This window comes from Gobius niger (assembly GCF_951799975.1).
Source record: "Gobius niger genome assembly, chromosome: 8".
In the NCBI taxonomy this organism is placed as follows: Eukaryota; Metazoa; Chordata; class Actinopteri; order Gobiiformes; family Gobiidae; genus Gobius; species Gobius niger.
The window spans coordinates 2,159,676-2,179,060 of record NC_136859.1 but is presented as its reverse complement, the minus strand read 5'-3'; the positions used below and the strand labels follow the sequence as shown (position 1 = coordinate 2,179,060).

General features: G+C 39.9%; 1 long non-coding RNA gene across 2 annotated transcripts; it reads left to right on the top strand.

Moving 5' to 3' along the window:
• LOC306966484 lies at positions 1-1,755 on the top strand. Of its 2 annotated transcripts, none has more exons than XR_013793109.1 (3): positions 1-290; positions 353-436; positions 1,536-1,755. It is a non-coding gene; the product is annotated as an uncharacterized lncRNA (long non-coding RNA). The 2 variants fall into 2 exon arrangements; XR_013793110.1 differs by lacking the exon at positions 1,536-1,755 and adding an exon at positions 914-944 and having other exon boundaries at positions 353-494.
• The last annotated feature ends 17,630 nt before the right edge of the window (positions 1,756-19,385 follow it).

The window sequence follows — 19,385 nt, the reverse complement described above, 5'->3', positions numbered from 1 at the left end:
TCATTCTGTTGTGTTTCGCTCAAACTCCTGTCTCTGTCTGACCCAGTGCATTGTGGTGTATATTTCCTCTCTGGACGTTCCGACACAGGACCAACAGTCCAGTGTGTGGGAACAGTGTGGACTTTGGGGAAACCACTGCTGGGCTGTGGGCTTTGGGTCCGTTATGTTTGGGTCCACTGGTTTAGAGTTGGATCTCTTTGGACGTCCGTTGGTCCATTGGTTGGTCTGGGTTGGAACTTTTTCGTCATCCATTGGTCCATCAGTTTAGGGTTGGATCTCCTTCGTCGTCCGTTGGTCCATTGGTCCATTGGTCCATTGGTTGGTTCAGGGTTGGATCTTTGGTCGGCCGTAGGTCCGTTGGTTGGTTTAGGGTTGGATCTCTTTGGTCGTCCATTGGTTTAGGGTTGGATCTCTTTGGTCAGTCGTTGGTCCTTTGGTTTTGGGTTGAATATTCGGTCGTCCATTGGTTTAGGGTTGGATCTCCTTCGTCGTCCGTAGGTCCGATGGTTTGGGGTTGGATCTCTTTGGACGTCCGTTGGTCCTTTGGTCCTTTGGTTTAGGGTTGGATCTCTTTGGTCAGCCATTGGTCCATTGGTTTAGGGTTGTATCTCCTTGTCGGCCGTTGGTCCGATGGTTTGGGGTTGGATCTCTTTGGACGTCCGTTGGTCCGTTGGTCCGTTGGTTGGTTTAGGGTTGGATCTCTGGTCGGCCGTAGGTCCGTTGGTTGGTTTAGGGTTTGATCTCTGGTCGTCCGTTGGTCCGTTGGTTGGTTTAGGGTTGGATCTTTGGTCGGCCGTAGGTCCGTTGGTTGGTTTAGGGTTGGATCTCTGGTCGTCCGTTGGTTTAGGGTTGGATCTTTGGTCGGCCGTAGGTCCGTTGGTTGGTTTAGGGTTGGATCTTTGGTCGTCCGTAGGTCCGTCCATTGGTTTAGGGTTGGATCTCCTTCGTCGGCCGTTGGTTTAGGGTTGGATCTACTTCGTCGTCCGGTGGTCCGTTGGTCCGTTGGTTGGTTTAGGGTTGGATCTCTGGGCGTCCGTTGGTCCGTTGTTTGGTTTAGGGTTGGATCTACTTCGTCGTCCGGTGGTCCGTTGGTTGGTTTAGGGTTGGATCTACTTCGTCGTCCGGTGGTCCGTTGGTTGGTTTAGGGCTGGATCTCTGGGCGTCCGTTGGTCCGTTGGTTGGTTTAGGGTTGGATCTCTGGTCGTCCATTGGTTTAGGGCTGGATCTCTGGGCGTCCGTTGGTCCGTTGGTTGGTTTAGGGTTGGATCTCTGGTCGTCCATTGGTTTAGGGCTGGATCTCTGGGCGTCCGTTGGTTTAGGGTTGGATCTCTGGGCGTCCGTTGGTCCGTTGGTTGGTTTAGGGTTGGATCTTCGGTCGTCCGTTGGTTTAGGGTTGGATCTCTGGGCGTCCGTTGGTCCGTTGGTTGGTTTAGGGTTGGATCTCTGGTCGTCCATTGGTTTAGGGTTGGATCTCTGGGCGTCCGTTGGTCCGTTGGTTGGTTTAGGGTTGGATCTTCGGTCGTCCGTTGGTTTAGGGTTGGATCTCTGGTCGTCCGTTGGTTCTCGCGCTGTCGGCCGTTTTGCCTTACGTTTCCGTGGCCTTGTCCTGTTTCATAGTTGTCGTCACATTTGGAGCCGTGGGGGGAGCGTGGACGGCGACTCCGGAAATCTTTATTTATCTTTATTTTGTAATAACACCACTTTATGTAACAGCAGCTCAAAATGTAATAAAACTTCTCTTCTTTGTGTAATAAAACCACTTTTTGTAATAATTGTCCATCTGTCCATTTTGTTCCGTTGTATCCGGGGCCGGAGGCAGCAGAGACGCCCGGACTTCCCTCTCCCCAGACTCTTCCTCTAGCTGTTCAGAGTGAATCCTGAGGCGACACCAGAGACATGTCCCTCCAGTATGGCTTATAAAATGTTTAAGTGTCACATCGTAAGACATGGGGTTTGTAAAATCGTGAGCTGCATTCATCTCCACTGAGCGAAGAGACAATCACAGCAACAACCTTAGTCATTCCTTTCTGATGTAGACACAAAAAAGGATGGAGAGGAGCAGACAGGTCGGATGGGGTTCAGCTGGTGTTGGTTTTGGGGAGTAGGATGAGCTTGATAATGACATGGGTGGAAGGCAAAAATGTCACAATTGACAAAAAATTTACGAAAAAATGACAGAAATTTGACCCACAAAAATGACAAATGGTGACAAAAAAATTGATAAAAAATTACGAAAAAAAGGTGACAAAATTTGGAGAAAATTAATAAAAATCTTGTAAAAAAATTGACAAAAAAACAAAAATCTGACAAAAAATGACCAAAAAAATGACAAATATGACAAAATGTGACAAAAAAAAATATTACAAAAATTTGACAAAATGTGACAAAAAATGACAAAAAATTGATAAAAAATGTACGAAAAAATGACAAAAATGTGACAAAAAATTACAAAAATGTGAGAAAATGTGACAAAATGTGACCAAAAAATTGACTAAAAAATGATAAAAAAAAATTGACTAAAAAATGACCAAAAAATGACCAAAAAAATTGACAAAAAAATGACAAAAAAGTGACCAAAAAAATGACAAAAATGTGACAAAAAATTACAAAAAAGTTACAAAAATGAGTTGAATACCCAACAAAAAATTGATGGAAAAACAATCTGATGACGTGAGGAAAAAGATCCTCTCGGTTCAGGCGGGAGTTAAGAGGTTAATACAAAATCAAGAATCTACAAACACTTTTCTTCTCTATCTTTTGAATGGGCTTAGTGAAGCGCTCTTTTCCAGGGGTCCAGGCTGAACGGTCGGCATACTCCGCAACATAGCCCCCTCAACTTTTACGCAAGATAACAACAAATAATCCAGTCCGCTGTAAAAACGAAACAGAAACCTGCAGTGACACTGATGTCAAAGCTCCGCTAACAGCAACGAAACACTTCCTGTTGTCACGACAAAATAAAAGGCGTCAATGTTCCAGCCGCTGGGAGAGGGTTTGAAATGTTAATTAATAAATGAACCTAATATTTTAGGTTCAAATGGACACAAATCTCGTTTTTCTTCATTTTCCTGGTCGTCCGTTTTGCTCAAATAGAAATAAAGGCCTGTCTCTAATTGTGGCCTGGTTCCAATAAAGGCCTGGTCCGAGATGCCCTTGAGTAAAAAAAGGCCCCGGCCGATATTAGAGCATTTACGGTATGTTATATCTGCTTTAAGGCCAGACCAAATCTACTCAATCTTTAGATTTAAAATCTTTATTCAAGTAGATTTAAGTCATGTCTACATATAGATGAGTATTATTTTAGGATTATGGCCTAAAGGGTGCTCTGCTAAGACATTTTAAGGAATTGACAGTATTTTTCACATTTCTAGAGCACTTTAACAGGCATTTCATCTCTGATTTGGGTCATAATATTTCTCAAAATCATCTCGAGGGCCAGAGTTTGATGATGGAGGGCCGGTTTTGGCCCCCGGGCCTGACTTTGCCTACCCCTGCTGTAGGTGATGAGGCAGGAACGTTGATCAACTCAGCTCCTTCTTCACCACAACAGTCCGATACAGCCACCACATCAAAGCCAAAAACAGCAGATAGTGGGTTCACCTCAAAAACTCTGCTGAAGGAAATGTACTCAGTTACCTCGGCTCTATTTCCATGGCTGTGAAACCCATGAATAGAGCTTATGCATCATCCCTGACCTCAGATCATTGGGTCAGAATTAACCATATTTTCCAAAAACGTTGACTTTGTGGAGCTGCTGTTTTTGGGTGATGATGTTTCCTTGTTCTGTGACTTAAGCCTCTTTTTTTCTCAGTGAATTTGAACCAGTTTTAGTCCAGATCTTCCTCAAACCGGTCAGAGCCGTCCAGCCCGATGCCGGGACTTGAATTTCTGGTCGATCCAGAAACGGGAACAACAAAGTACATTTTCTCCACTGAGTTACGAAACGTGTGTAAAAGCTTCAGCGAGTCCAGCCAGACACAGTCACATGACCTTAGTTCATATGAGGGAGAAGACGCTGGACTCTGGGTCATTTTAAGAGCTTTAAGTTCATCATCTGACATTTTGTGGCTAAACTGGACCTGGTTTACACACAGGAAGTTGAAACGACAACTCACTCAGCTTTGATAAAGGAAGAAGAGATGACCAAATAGGCGTCAACATGAAATCATTGTTGCAAAAATGTCCATGGACTCAGAAGAAATGACAAAGAAGAAATGACAAATTCTGAAATGAGTTTCAGACACAAACATAGAGATGTTTTTATCCCTGTCCTTATACATTAGAACAGTGGTTCTCAACCTTTTGGCGCCGCGACCCCCATTTTAACAGTTAAAGGGGTTCGTGACCCCCGCTCGGGTCACACCGTGAGAAATAGAAGTAGTAGCCAACATAATTCTTAAAAAACAAAGAAAAAAAACAAATGGCTAAAATGAAATTCATCAAACTACGAACAAATAATGGCACTCTGGTAAAATAGCACACACATGCTACAATAAAATATCAGATTATATGCTAATGAAAATATGGCTATTTTATCTAAATGATCTGGCGACCCCCCAAATTTGTCTCGCGAGCCCCTTGGGGGTCTCAACCCCCAGGTTGAGAACCACTGCATTAGAAGATCACATGTTCTTCTGCACATTATAGTCTCACTGTCCTGCTGTGAAGTCTCACTAAGGCAAAGTTTATGGAAAGAACAATAGAGACGAGAGACGCTTTGTTGGTCCAAACAGAACGAGGTGTTTTGGAAACATCTGAGTCTGGAGAGAGAGGAGAGAGAGGAGAGAGAGAGGAGAGAGGAGAGAGAGGGAGAGGAGAGAGAGAGGGGGAGAGAGAGGAGAGAGAGAGAGAGGAAAGAGAGGAGAGAGAGGAGAGAGAGAGGGAAGAGAGGAAAGAGAGGAGAGAGAGGAGAGAGAGAGGAAAGAGAGAGAGGGAGAGGAGAGAGAGAGAGAGAGAGAGAGGAAAGAGAGAGAGGGAGAGGAGAGAGAGAGGAGAGATAGGAGAGAGAGGAGAGAGAGGAGAGAGAGAGAGAGAGAGAGAGGAAAGAGAAAGAGGGAGAGGAGAGAGAGGAGAGAGAGAGAGAGAGGAGAGAGAGGAGAGAGAGGAGAGAGAGGAGAGAGAGGAGAGAGAGGAGAGATAGGAGAGAGAGAGAGAGGAAAGAGAGAGAGGGAGAGGAGAGAGAGAGGAGAGATAGGAGAGAGAGGAGAGAGAGGAGACAGAGGAGAGAGAGAGGGGGAGAGGAGAGAGAGAGAGAGGAAAGAGAGAGAGGGAGAGGAGAGAGAGGAGAGAGAGAGAGAGAGAGAGAGAGGAGAGATAGGAGACAGAGGAGAGAGAGAGGGGGAGAGGAGAGAGAGAGAGGGAGAGGAGAGAGAGAGGAGAGATAGGAGAGATAGGAGAGAGAGGAGACAGAGGAGAGAGAGAGGGGGAGAGGAGAGAGAGAGAGAGGAAAGAGAGAGAGGGAGAGGAGAGAGAGGAGAGAGAGAGAGAGAGAGAGAGGAGAGATAGGAGAGAGAGGAGAGAGAGAGGAGAGAGAGGAGACAGAGGAGAGAGAGGGGGAGAGAGAGGAGAGAGAGAGAGAGGAAAGAGAGAGAGGGGGAGAGAGAGGAGAGAGAGAGAGAGGAAAGAGAGAGAGGAGCAAATAAATGGCAGGTGAGCGCTGTGTGTCGTCAACAGAGAAAGAGCTAAACTGACCATATGTATCTCCTGTATTCTGGAAAAAGCACAGAAGCACTTATCCAGAGTGTTGTTTATTTCTGGAGATTTTTTTGTTTTGTTTAATTCATGCAGTCCTTATATTCGAAGAGTTAAGTGGTGCTAGGCTAGTGCATGTCTATGGTAACTAGTAGCCTGCATTAAAAACAGTCTGACGAGCCCATGATTTAGAAGAGGTTTTTAATGCAGGCTATAGCTACATGCACTAGCCTAGCACTAGCCTAGCACTAGCATCACTAACATCACTAAACTCTTCAAATATAACGACTGCATGAATGAAATATATATATCTCCAGAAATCAGCAACACTCTGGAAAACTAGGATGTGTAGAACGTTTTGTGTGAACTTTGAGGAAGTGTTTGGAGAAAAGGCCGTTTCCTCAGAGACAGAACAACACCGCAGATGAACTCCATGGTCTCTCTGAAAGCCAGTTTGTGCTTCTTTATTGTGAAAACAGGCGAAGTGCTGAGTCGTCCTGTGATCCCGTGTCGTGGTGTAAACACGGATCAGCTGACGGCGGAGTTCTGACCAAAGAGAGAGACTAAGGGTTCAAATCACCGATCACACTTCAAAAAGCACAGGCCTGTAATGACAGAAGAAGAAACAGGAAGTGTGATGCAGCACCAGGGGTCGGAGGTCACCGTAGCTATCGACGGCTAATGGCTAGCCTCATTAGAGCGCTGTTTCATCAATAACCCGTCTGAACGCTCGGATTTATGGACGACATTAGTCTGAACGTGTTGATGAGGAGGATCCGCCCACTTCGGAGGGGGCGGAGTCTGGACAGTCAGTCACAGTCACATGACGCACAAACAAGGATGAAAAACACAACAAAGAAGCAACAAAATGTGCTGGAAAAGCAACAATAACACGACGAAAAAGTGACGAAAACACAACAAAGAAGCAACAATAACACGACTAAAAAGTGACGAAAACACAACAGAGAAGCAACAATAACACGACTAAAAAGTGACGAAAACACAACAAAGAAGCAACAAAAACACGACTAAAAAGTGACGAAAACACAACAAAGAAGCAACAATAACACGACTAAAAAGTGACGAAAACACAACAAAGAAGCAACAAAAATTTGCTGGAAAAGTAACAATAACACGACTAAAAAGTGACGAAAACACAACAAAGAAGCAACAAAAACACGACTAAAAAGTGACGAAAACACAACAAAGAAGCAACAATAACACGACTAAAAAGTGACGAAAACACAACAAAGAAGCAACAAAAACACGACTAAAAAGTGACGAAAACACAACAAAGAAGCAACAATAACACGACTAAAAAGTGACGAAAACACAACAAAGAAGCAACAATAACACGACTAAAAAGTGACGAAAACACAACAAAGAAGCAACAAAAATTTGCTGGAAAAGCAACGATAACACGACTAAAAAGTGACGAAAACACAACAAAGAAGCAACAATAACACGACTAAAAAGTGACGAAAACACAACAAAGAAGCAACAATAACACGACTAAAAAGTGACGAAAACACAACAAAGAAGCAACAATAACACGACTAAAAAGTGACGAAAACACAACAAAGAAGCAACAATAACACGACTAAAAAGTGACGAAAACACAACAAAGAAGCAACAATAACACGACTAAAAAGTGACGAAAACACAACAAAGAAGCAACGATAACACGACTAAAAAGTGACGAAAACACAACAAAGAAGCAACAATAACACGACTAAAAAGTGACGAAAACACAACAAAGAAGCAACGATAACACGACTAAAAAGTGACGAAAACACAACAAAGAAGCAACAATAACACGACTAAAAAGTGACGAAAACACAACAAAGAAGCAACAAAAACACGACTAAAAAGTGACGAAAACACAACAAAGAAGCAACAATAACACGACTAAAAAGTGACGAAAACACAACAAAGAAGCAACAATAACACGACTAAAAAGTGACGAAAACACAACAAAGAAGCAACAAAAATCTGCCGGAAAAGCAACAATAACACGACTAAAAAGTGACGAAAACACAACAAAGAAGTAACAATAACACGACTAAAAAGTGACGAAAATACAACAAAGAAGCAACAAAAATGTGCTGGAAAAGTAACAATAACACGACTAAAAAGTGACGAAAACACAACAAAGAAGCAACAATAACACGACTAAAAAGTGACGAAAACACAACAAAGAAGTAACAATAACACGACTAAAAAGTGACGAAAATACAACAAAGAAGCAACAAAAATCTGCCGGAAAAGCAACAATAACACGACTAAAAAGTGACGAAAACACAACAAAGAAGCAACAATAACACGACTAAAAAGTGACGAAAACACAACAAAGAAGCAACAAAAATGTGCTGGAAAAGTAACAATAACACGACTAAAAAGTGACGAAAACACAACAGAGAAGCAACAAAAATGTGTCAGAAAAGTAACAATAACACGACTAAAAAGTGACGAAAACACAACAAAGAAGCAACAATAACACGACTAAAAAGTGACGAAAACACAACAAAGAAGCAACAAAAATGTGCTGGAAAAGTAACAATAACACGACTAAAAAGTGACGAAAATACAACAAAAAAGCAACAAAAATGTGCCGGAAAAGCAACAACAACACGACTAAAAAGTGACGAAAACACAACAAAGAAGCAACAACAACACGACTAAAAAGTGACGAAAACACAACAAAGAAGCAACAACAACACGACTAAAAAGTGACGAAAACACAACAAAGAAGCAACAACAACACGACTAAAAAGTGACGAAAACACAACAAAGAAGCAACAACAACACGACTAAAAAGTGACGAAAACACAACAAAGAAGCAACAAAAATGTGTCGGAAAAGTAACAATAACACGACTAAAAAGTGACGAAAACACAACAGAGAAGCAACAAAAATGTGTCGGAAAAGCAACAATAACACGACTAAAAAGTGACGAAAACACAACAGAGAAGCAACAAAAATGTGTCAGAAAAGTAACAATAACACGACTAAAAAGTGACGAAAACACAACAAAGAAGCAACAACAACACGACTAAAAAGTGACGAAAACACAACAAAGAAGCAACAATAACACGACTAAAAAGTGACGAAAACACAACAAAGAAGCAACAATAACACGACTAAAAAGTGACGAAAACACAACAAAGAAGCAACAATAACACGACTAAAAAGTGACGAAAACACAACAAAGAAGCAACAATAACACGACTAAAAAGTGACGAAAACACAACAAAGAAGCAACAATAACATGACTAAAAAGTGACGAAAACACAACAGAGAAGCAACAAAAATGTGTCAGAAAAGTAACAATAACACGACTAAAAAGTGACGAAAACACAACAAAGAAGCAACAACAACACGACTAAAAAGTGACGAAAACACAACAAAGAAGCAACAAAAATGTGCTGGAAAAGCAACAACAACACGACTAAAAAGTGACGAAAACACAACAAAGAAGCAACAATAACATGACTAAAAAGTGACGAAAACACAACAAAGAAGCAACAAAAATCTGCCGGAAAAGCAACAATAACACGACTAAAAAGTGACGAAAACACAACAACAAAAACCCTACTAAGACAAAATGTGACATCAAGTCTGTGAGCTCCAGTCCAGAAGCTTTTAGATTTGGGTAAAGCCAAACTGGAGTAAATGCAGTCAGTTAAGGCGGGGAGTCAGAGGACAGAAAGACAAAGGGACAGAGGGATATTTTTCATCCAATTACACAATGGAGATCATTTATTTTCACTCAAACTTGGCTGTAAATGCTGTTTAAGTGGCGCTAGCCCGCAGTTAGCATGTTAGCTTCTTCTTCGTGATTCCATTAGTGTGTATTGGTGGCTCCGACCCGGTGGCAGTCAAGTTGTAATTGTGGTTTTCTGGCCATAGACACCAGGGGGCGATGAGAGACCCTCCAATCATCCCATTAACACTTGTATTACCCCCACAGGGACGACGGGGAGGATTTATTTAAGTAAACAAGTTACTAAGTGCTGCTTTAAATATGATTATAATAAATAACAGCATTAACCCCTTAACTCCCAACTGAACCGAGCACATTTTCTCCAGTTTGGCTTTACCCCAATCCAAAATCTTCTGGAAAAAAGCTGTGAAAATAGCAACAAAACTGAGACGAAAACAATGATGAAAAAGTGGCAAAAATGTCACAAGAAATTGACAAAAAATGTACGAAAAAATGACAAAAATGTGACAAAAAATTTACCAAAAAATGACAAAATGTGACAAAAAATGTGATAAAAATTTGAAGAGAAAAAGGACAAAAATGTGACACAAAAAGACCAAAATGTGACAAAAAATTTACGAAAAAAATTACAAAAAAATTACAAAAAAATTACAAAAATATGATACAAAATGTGACAAAAAAATGACAAAATGTGACAAAAAAATTACAAAATGTGACAAAAAAATGATAAAATGTGACAAAAAAAATGACAAAATGTGACAAAAAAATGATAAAATGTGACAGAAAAAATGACAAAATGTGACAAAAAAATTGATAAAAATGTGACGAAAAAATGTGACGAAAAAATGACGAAAAAATGACGAAAAATGTGACAAAAAAATGACAAAAATGTGACAAAATTTAAAAAATTGTTAAAAAAAAAATGAGTTGAAAACCCAACAAAAACTGATGGAAAAACAATCTGAAGACGTGAGGAAAAAGATCCTCTCGGTTCAGGCGGGAGTTCAGAGGTTAATACAAAATCAAGAATCTACAAACACTTTTCTTCTCTATCTTTTTGTCACTTTTTATTTAACAACAATCGGCCTCAAATTTTCACTGTTCTGATGAATTCACGAATACTTTTGTTTTTGTTTTTAGCAAATTTCTGTCACTTTTTTCATTATCTTTTACCCCTGAAGAAAAACAACAACATTACAGATGTGGCGAGTGTATTGTTTTAGCAGCAGTGTTTTTACAGTGGGGAAACAAAAACACATCAAAGAATTATCACTCTATTACACTTAAGCCGGCGTGTAGAAGTGTTTCTGTGCCGTGTGTTTGTGAATGAAGATAAACGAGCGCCAAGTCTTTAAAATTCCGCCTCCGCCTGAACGCACCGCGCTCCGATAATCACCACATCCGTCTTTATTGACCAGCGTCTCTGCTGCGGATTCCTCCGGACGTGAGGGACCGAAGAACAACATTTATGCAGGATTTCAGCTCCGAGGCCGCGGAGTTTTCAGCCTTTAGACGAGAAAACACAAAACACCAGGACTTTCAGATGATTCTACAAAACAACACAGTAAGAAGAATCCAAGACAAATCTGAAGGCCTCTCCGCCTTCACTTGCACACAGGGGCGGACTGGCCATATGTCCATTCTGGAAGAGCACAGAAGGGCCACCGGTCCCGCCTCAACCGAACTTTACCCAAATCTAAAAGCTAAAAAGAAAAGCATCAAAATAGCGAGAAAATGAATGAATGAATGATGAAAACATGAGAAAAACAAGGACAAAAAATAATTTAAAAAACAAAAATGTGGCGACGTGACAAAAAGTTTCCATCACTTTTGTAGGTCTTAGCTTTCAAATGAGGCGTTACATTGTTGATCTCCAGTCGAGAAGCTTTTAGATTTGGGTAAAGCCCAGTATAAAAAAACATGAATCTAAAAGGAAGTCCGTGGAGTATGGTGCGCCACAAGGTTCAATTTTGGGACCGTTATTATTTATTATTTATATGAATGATTTTGCTTCTGTTTCTACGACCGCCTTTCCCGCTCTTTTTGCTGATGATGCCGATCAAAAAAATAATAATAAAAAGCCCAACTGGGAAAAATGCACTCGTTAGTGTTAAGGCGGGTGGTAAGAGGTTAAACTCTTAACTCCCACCTGAACGGATCCCATTTTCTCCAGTTTGGCTTTACCCGAATCAAAAAGATTCTTGGGAAAAAAGCACCAAAAATGTAACAAAATCTCAACAAAAAAATTACATAAATGTGACAAAAATGTGAAAAAAAACTCAACAAAAAATTACAAAATTCAACAAAAATTGGAAAAAAAATTCAACAAAAGTGAAACAAAAACTCGACAAAAAAATTACAAAAATTCAACAAAAATGTGACAAAAACTCAACAAAAAAATTACAAAAACTCAACAAAAATGTGACAAAAATTCAACAAAAATGTGAAAAAAAACTCAACAAAAAAATTACAAAATTCGACAAAAATGTGACAAAAACTCAGCAAAAAATTACAAAACTCGACAAAAAAATTACAAAAACTCAACAAATTTTTTTAAAAAATTCAACAAAAATGTGACAAAAACTCAACAAAAAATTACAAAACTCGACAAAAAAATTACAAAAATTCAACAAAAATGTGAAAAAAAACTCAACAAAAAAATTACAAAATTCAACAAAAATGTGACAAAAACTCAGCAAAAAATTACAAAACTCGACAAAAAAATTACAAAAACTCAACAAAAAAATTAAAAAATTCAACAAAAATGTGACAAAAACTCAACAAAAAATTACAAAACTCGACAAAATTTTTTTTAAAATTCAACAAAAATGTGACAAAAACTCAACAAAAAAATTACAAAATTCAACAAAAATGTGACAAAAACTCAGCAAAAAATTACAAAACTCGACAAAAAAATTACAAAAACTCAACAAAAAAAATACAAAACTCGACAAATTTTTTTTAAAAATTCAACAAAAATGTGACAAAAACTCAACAAAAAATTACAAAATTCAACAAAAATGTGAAAAAAACTCAAAAAATAAATTACAAAATTCAACAAAAATGTGACAAAAATGTAAAAAAAAGAAGGAAAAAACACATACAAAAGGTGACACAACACAGCAACAACACGAGGAAAAGAGTCAGTTTTGTGGGTCTTAGCTTTCAAATGAGGTGTTACACAGCCAAAAGAGGATAGAATGCATTTGGTTTAGGCGGGGGATAAGAGGTTAAAATATGTATTTGTGGAAGGGTCAGAGAATCAGCAGCTACATTACCCGCAGGTTGTCCGGGGCCTGAACTTAAATAGAACAGGTAAACTGGAAGTCAATCGTGCTCCGTGTTTCCCTTCTCTCTCTCTTCTTTGCAGTTCTTAACATGTGCGTGTGGCTGAATGAAGGTTGTGCGCCCCCTACTGTCCTCATCATTTTCACATTAGTGAGTCGGCAGATTCTTCTCATCCTGCTGGGCTTTGTCGACTCTGCGTTGACCTGTGTGTGACAAATAAAACCAAATCTAAACCTGTGACTGAGCAGAAGATGCAGAATCCTCAGAATCCTTTGTCTTTTGTCGCTTGTTCTTTCAGTTTGAACAAATATTTGAGCTTGCGGCGTGTTCAAGGTAAAGTCAACATGTTTGTGTCTTTGAAGAGCTTCTGTCAGACCGAGGGCAAACACCTGCAGGGACGTGAGGCTCGTGACTCGGCCGTTTCTTTACTTTACAAAGACACAACTTCAACTACGCAAATGTTTTTCACCTGAGCCTGACCTTAGACTCTGAGGTTTAGAGCTTCGCCCGTGGAAGATGGAGCTGTGTCTGAGTCTGCGTGAGTTTCTTTGGTGAATCTGCTCAGATCTAAGGTCCTTCCCTCATACATGTGCACTTGTGTATTAAATATATCTGCAGGTCCACATCGCTCACAGGACTGGTTTTAATGTCCGTGCCTGAAGTCTGAGCTGGGCAGAAAGCCTTTAACTCTGCTGCAGAACTGGTGACTTGAGCTCAATTTAAATATATCTTTATCGACATTGCAAAACAAACATTGTGTTGTCAGTGTTTAAACCAGTGGGGGGGTCCGCCCCTTTATACCCGTCTCCAGTACGTGCTAGTGGCAGGCCATGATATTGCAGCCAGCAGCCCAAAAAGCCCTTTTTGTCATAGACACTCATGTAAAAGGAGCAGCCTGTAAAATGGTCCACAGGCATCTGGAGTTTCAGACTGAGGCAAATATATTTCTTTAAAATTACTATTTTTAGGACATGGACTTTTTTTCTTAGTAAAAAAATTGTAAAGCATCAAAAATACATTTTTAAAAGTTTTCTAATGACGTGACGTCACCAGGGCCGTAGACGTGCGCGAGCGTGTGCGTGACGACTCATGAACGAGCAGATTCTCCCTCGTGTGATTTAGCGGCTGAAGTCTGAGCAAAACAAATGAACTGGACTAAAAACAAGGATAAACGCGAAATAACAAACATCTCAAGTAAGTTTATGTTTCTCTAAGTCTTTAGCCAAAAACGAAATACAAAATGTATGATGAATATAGCATGTGTTTATAGCATTGGATTATGGTTAATAAGAAACAACTAGTCTACATGTTATTAAACTCATTTCTGAAAATTAAATAATAGCACTAATAACCTGTAACTGTTTTATTAATTTAAAAAATACTAGCAGCATTTAATGTACTTATGTACATGTACATTATTTGTGTAAGTAGAATGAAACACAAAAAAATGCATGCTTTCCTCATCTGTCCTGAATCCAGTACAGTACAGTACAGCACAGTACAGTACAGTACAGTACAGTACAGTACAGGACAGTACAGTACAGATAAATGCTATATAAAAAACAATATCTCACATTTTACCAATAAAAATGTAATATAAAACACTTTTGCTCATTCTTTGTATTTCAGCCAAACAATTCTAGTTGTGATGTTATACTAGCAAATACAGTGAAGTAATAACTCGATTTTTATCAATTCTATCACAATATCAAGACTTCCAACACTTACGAAACTTCCCAGAAAAGTGACCGAGCGGAAGTTCATGAGCGCGACTACGTACGTCCGAAGGGCCGCTAAGCGCCCGGTTGTTCCAAGAGCGGCTAAACTAGCTTTTTAAGCCCCGCACTGACAAACTAACCCCCAAAGTCATCGTAGCAGAGCAGCTTATTCGCCTGAAATGGCCTTAAAAAAACATTTTGTGTTTAAAGAACGATGATATTAAGAGATTTGACTTTTTGCGTAATGGCGTCCGCTCCGCTCTGAGGCTTCGTCGGCAGCCGTGTGCGCTCACGCTGACTTCACCCACTTGGGCCGTGGGAGCAGAGATACAGGTGATGCGTCATACGGGTACTTTGGGCCGTTATGGCGGACGAAACTGGAGTCATGCGCCACTGAGCACCTCTATGTAAAGAGATAGGAGCTGGGACAACATGCCTTATCCAGTTTAATATAATAGATCCATGCTTTAAACTGACATGACGATGCTATAATGTGTGTGATGTTATGTCCAGGGCACTCTTGTATAAGAGATTTTTGTTTTGTTTTCCTGGTTAAATAAAGGTTTGAATGAATGAACAGACAGAGAGACTCAGACCCAGGACTGAAGGGATTTACGAGGAGCCTGTGTTACTTCAATCACCTCTGATAAATCTACAACTGATTTATGAGAATCCACTTGGAGTCACAATAATTACTATTTCAATTTATGGTTTAAAAAAAACAACGATAAACGCTACAGTTTTGGGCTTAGTATTTACTGTGTGTACATGTATTACCATGTTTTCCTTACTTTCATCAGTACTTTATATTTCATGTTTATTCCTGCCTGGTGTGGCCTTATAGGATATGATTCAGCTTCACTTTCAGACCAAAGGTTTACTGTCAGTTTTATACTTTAGAGATCTTGAATCTTTTAGAGCAGCGGTGCCCAAAGTGGGGCCTGCGGGCCAAATTTGGCTCGCCGAAACAGTTCTGTTGGCCCGCCAGAGAGTGACCTACTTTTGCGCTGCATGTGGTTAATACTAACTCTCTCCCGTTCATTCTCAATGGTAAATATGGATGCAGTCAAGGCCGTGGGGACCCAGGGTGCTGAGGGCGCTGCAGCACCCCCTGGTGGATAATTTGCAAACTGCAGACAATATGAATTAATGGGAAATATGCACGGATTAAGCGTTTTTGGTGGTCAATTTTGTCCCTCAGCACCCCCTAGCTATAATATCTTCCTACGGTTCTGGATGCAGTACACCTTTTGACCACCAGCGTCAAATTGGGGGCGCTGTTTCACTCCTTTCGCAAAGTTAAGGAAGTTTCAAGTTGAATGGTTTTGTATTGCCCAACATCACAACAGAAGTGGCCTCACAGCTGCACCAAACATCAAGGCAATAAAACAGAGCAATAAATATGACAATTAAAAGTTCAGGTGAATCCAGGCAAATATAGTGTCCAATAGGAGGCAGCGACGAGCGGCGTGGGCGTCCGCCGTCCTTAGACTCTCCAGCACGGCGAGGAAAAACTCAAAAACCCGGCAGGACAAAAGAGAAACCTTGGGGAGAACCACAGAAGGAGAGATCCACTCCCATGGACGGACAGGCTATAGAGACCCAGGGCCGAAGGATCCCTCAGCAGACGGGCCAAGATCACAGACCGTCCAGTCCTCAGATTCCAGAATGCAGGTTCCTCCGTTCACCCAGGTTCCTCCGTTCGATCTAGACAGGCACTCCCGAGGGGGGGACAGGAGACACCATGTGAATGGTGATGAACAGACTACAGATAAATTAAATATTGTATCATGATAAAACAAAGTCTGCAGTAAGAAGAAGAGGACAGCGCTCAGTGGACCGTACTTCCCACAGCAGTGTTTCTCCTGAGGCAGCTTTACTTCAGGCTGTGGGTCAGAGCTTTACCTGACCTGATTATAAGCTCATTCTCAGAGGTATGTTTTGAGCCTAGTCTTAAATGTAGGGACTGTGTTTGCTTCTTTAACGTGGGCTGGGAGTTTATTCCATAAAACCGGAGCTCGGAGCTGAAGGCTCTGCCTCCTACAGTAATTTTGGAGACTCGAGGAATCACTCGTCCCTGAGTTTTGAGAGCGGAGAGCTCTGGTCGGCTGATATGGAATGACAGCGTCTTGGAGAATAGGTGTGATGTGTTCTCTTCTCTTTGTCCGCGTTATGGAAACACTGTTGTGGTGTCTTGGTGTTTATCAATTACAGAGCAATTACAACTTTCACAGTTTTCCAACTTTTATTGCAAAGGTTGTTACATCAACAACAGTATATGTTAAAAAATGACTTATAAAAGAATTGATGCTGAACTGACACTTTCAAAATAATCTGATGTGGCATTTTCTTTGAGTGAACGAATGAGTTAAAGTCACTGTCGGTGCTGTAGATACAAGTGTTTGTTTTTTTTGCACTAATTTGCTACAATTGTTGATTTTGTTTGACTAAAATTAGGCTTTTGCCATAGTTTGTTTTAATAAAGCATGTTTTTTGCATAGATAGAATCAAATGCAAATGTCAGCTGTCGAAAGAAAAACAAAAAGGAAATAAAAAAAGGAACTTCATAATTTGCAGTTATGTTTTTTTCATGCTTGACATCGCCGTGTTTGTCCTGCGACTCACAGGCACTTTTTCATTTTGGGCCTCGGGACAAAAACTTTGGGCTCCCCTGTTTTAGAGTCAATAATTCAGTTCATGTTCACACCATACGTTCCATACGTTCTATACGTTCTACACGTTCTCCTGAAAGCAGCGACATCACAGCGGCACACGGGCCTTTTGTCACACTGCTTTATGACTCCCTAAATCCTGAGCTGTAAATCTGTCTCCAAGGCCGCACTTCCTCGTCTGTCTTCACACCATCATTTCAAACGTGGCTCCAGCGGCGGCGGCTCGTATTTTACACTGATCCAATTTAGAGACGACGCTCGACTGACGAGCAAACTCATCAGATCCACCGCTCGCTTCTTTGACTTTTATCTCAGACACAAGGACTACATTACCCACAATCCCCGGAGGAGGTCGTTTTTCTCTGTTTCGTTCCTGTTTGTTCCACACTTTTGGCAAAATGGCAAAAAAAAAAAAATCTAAATTGAAGTTGAATATGGTTCAATCTACAACGACACATGGAAGTTCTACTTGGAGCCTTAAGAAGATCCAAACATGGACTGTGTAATTTTTTTTATTTTTTTGCCTTTTTTCAAGTCCCCTGGTTGGGAAACACTGGGTTAGCTTACAGTGAACACAAGACATAGAGTTTAATCATAGTTTAACCTCTTAACTCCCGCCTGAACCGAGAGGATCTTTTTCCTCACGTCATCAGATTTTTTTCCATCATTTTTTTGTTGGGTATTCAACTCATTTTTGTAACTTTTTTCGTCAATTTTTTGTCATTTTTTGTCACATTTTTGTCATTTTTTCGTCAATTTCTTATCGCATTTTTGTCATTTTTTTGTCATTTTTTATCACATTTTTGTAATTTTTTTTGTCACATTTTGTCACATTTTTGTCATTTTTTTTGTCATTTTTTTGTCATTTTTTTGTCAAATTCTTATCGCATTTTTGTCGTTTTTTTGTCATTTTTTATCACATTTTTGTCATTTTTTTGGTCAAATTTTGTCAAATTTTGGTCATTTTTTCGTCAATTTTTTATAATTTTTTAGTCACATTTTTGTCATTTTTTTTTGTCATTTTTTTGTCATTTTTTTGTCATTTTTTTGTCATTTTTTTGTCATTTTTTTGTCATTTTTGTCATTTTTTTTTGTCAAATTTTGTCACATTTTCGTCATTTTTCGTCAATTTTTAATAATTTTTTTGTCACATTTTTGTCATTTTTTTGTCATTTTTTTGTCAATTTTTTGTCATTTTTTGGTCATTTTTTTGTCAAATTCTTATCGCATTTTTGTCATTATTTTTGTCAAATTTTGTCACATTTTCGTCATTTTTTCGTCAATTTTTAATATTTTTTTTGTCGCATTTTTGTCATTTTTTTGTCATTTTTTATCACATTCTTGTAATTTTTTTTTATCACATTTTCGTCATTTTTTCGTAAATTTTTTATAATTTTTTTGTCACATTTTTGTCATTTTTTTCATCAATTTTTTTGTCAATTTCTTGTGACATTTTTGCCACTTTTTCACTTTTATGTCACATTTCCATCATTGTTTTCGTCTCAGTTTTGTTGCTATTTTCACACCTTTTTTCCAGAAGCTTTTGGATTGGGGTAAAGCCAAACTGGAGAAAATGTGCTCGGTTCAGGTGGGAGTTAAGGGGTTATTGACATCGACGAGGGAGACTCTGCTTTCCCCTGACTGAACATGAACCATCGCCCCACATACACCCACATACACCCACATACATGAACATATGAACATACAACATGCCTCATCAGAACAAACAAAGGGGCAGATGAACAGACGAGTGCAGATCTGTGAATGAGCGGAGCATGAAGCAGAAACACAGCACATGTCTGAGGGCCGCTCAGGCGTGACAACAGATAACGGCCTTTCATTCAGGACGGACAACAAGGCCGAAAGTTTCCCCCATGCATGAACAGATCCAGGCCACACATACATACATACAAACATACATACATACAAACAGGCACCGCGCTGGAGGAGGAGCTGATGTCCAACGGGCTCACCACCACAGGGTTGGCTTTGGATCCTGTGGAGCTTTTCTTCCTTCCTCCAGGTTCAGAATCAGAAGAGTTTTTATTGCCATTGTTTGAGAACAGATTCACAAACTAGGATTTCTTCTCGGTGCAGACGTGCAGCTTAGAACATATGACACAGACTTTAGTTAAAATAAGCTATAAAACTTTAATCTCTGACCACCCGCCTAAACCGAATGCATGCTGTCCTCTTTGGGTATAGGCCTGTGTAACGCCTCATTTGAAAGCTAAGACCCGCAAAACGTATCTTTTTCCTCGCGTTGTTGCTGTGTTGTGTCACCTTTTATGT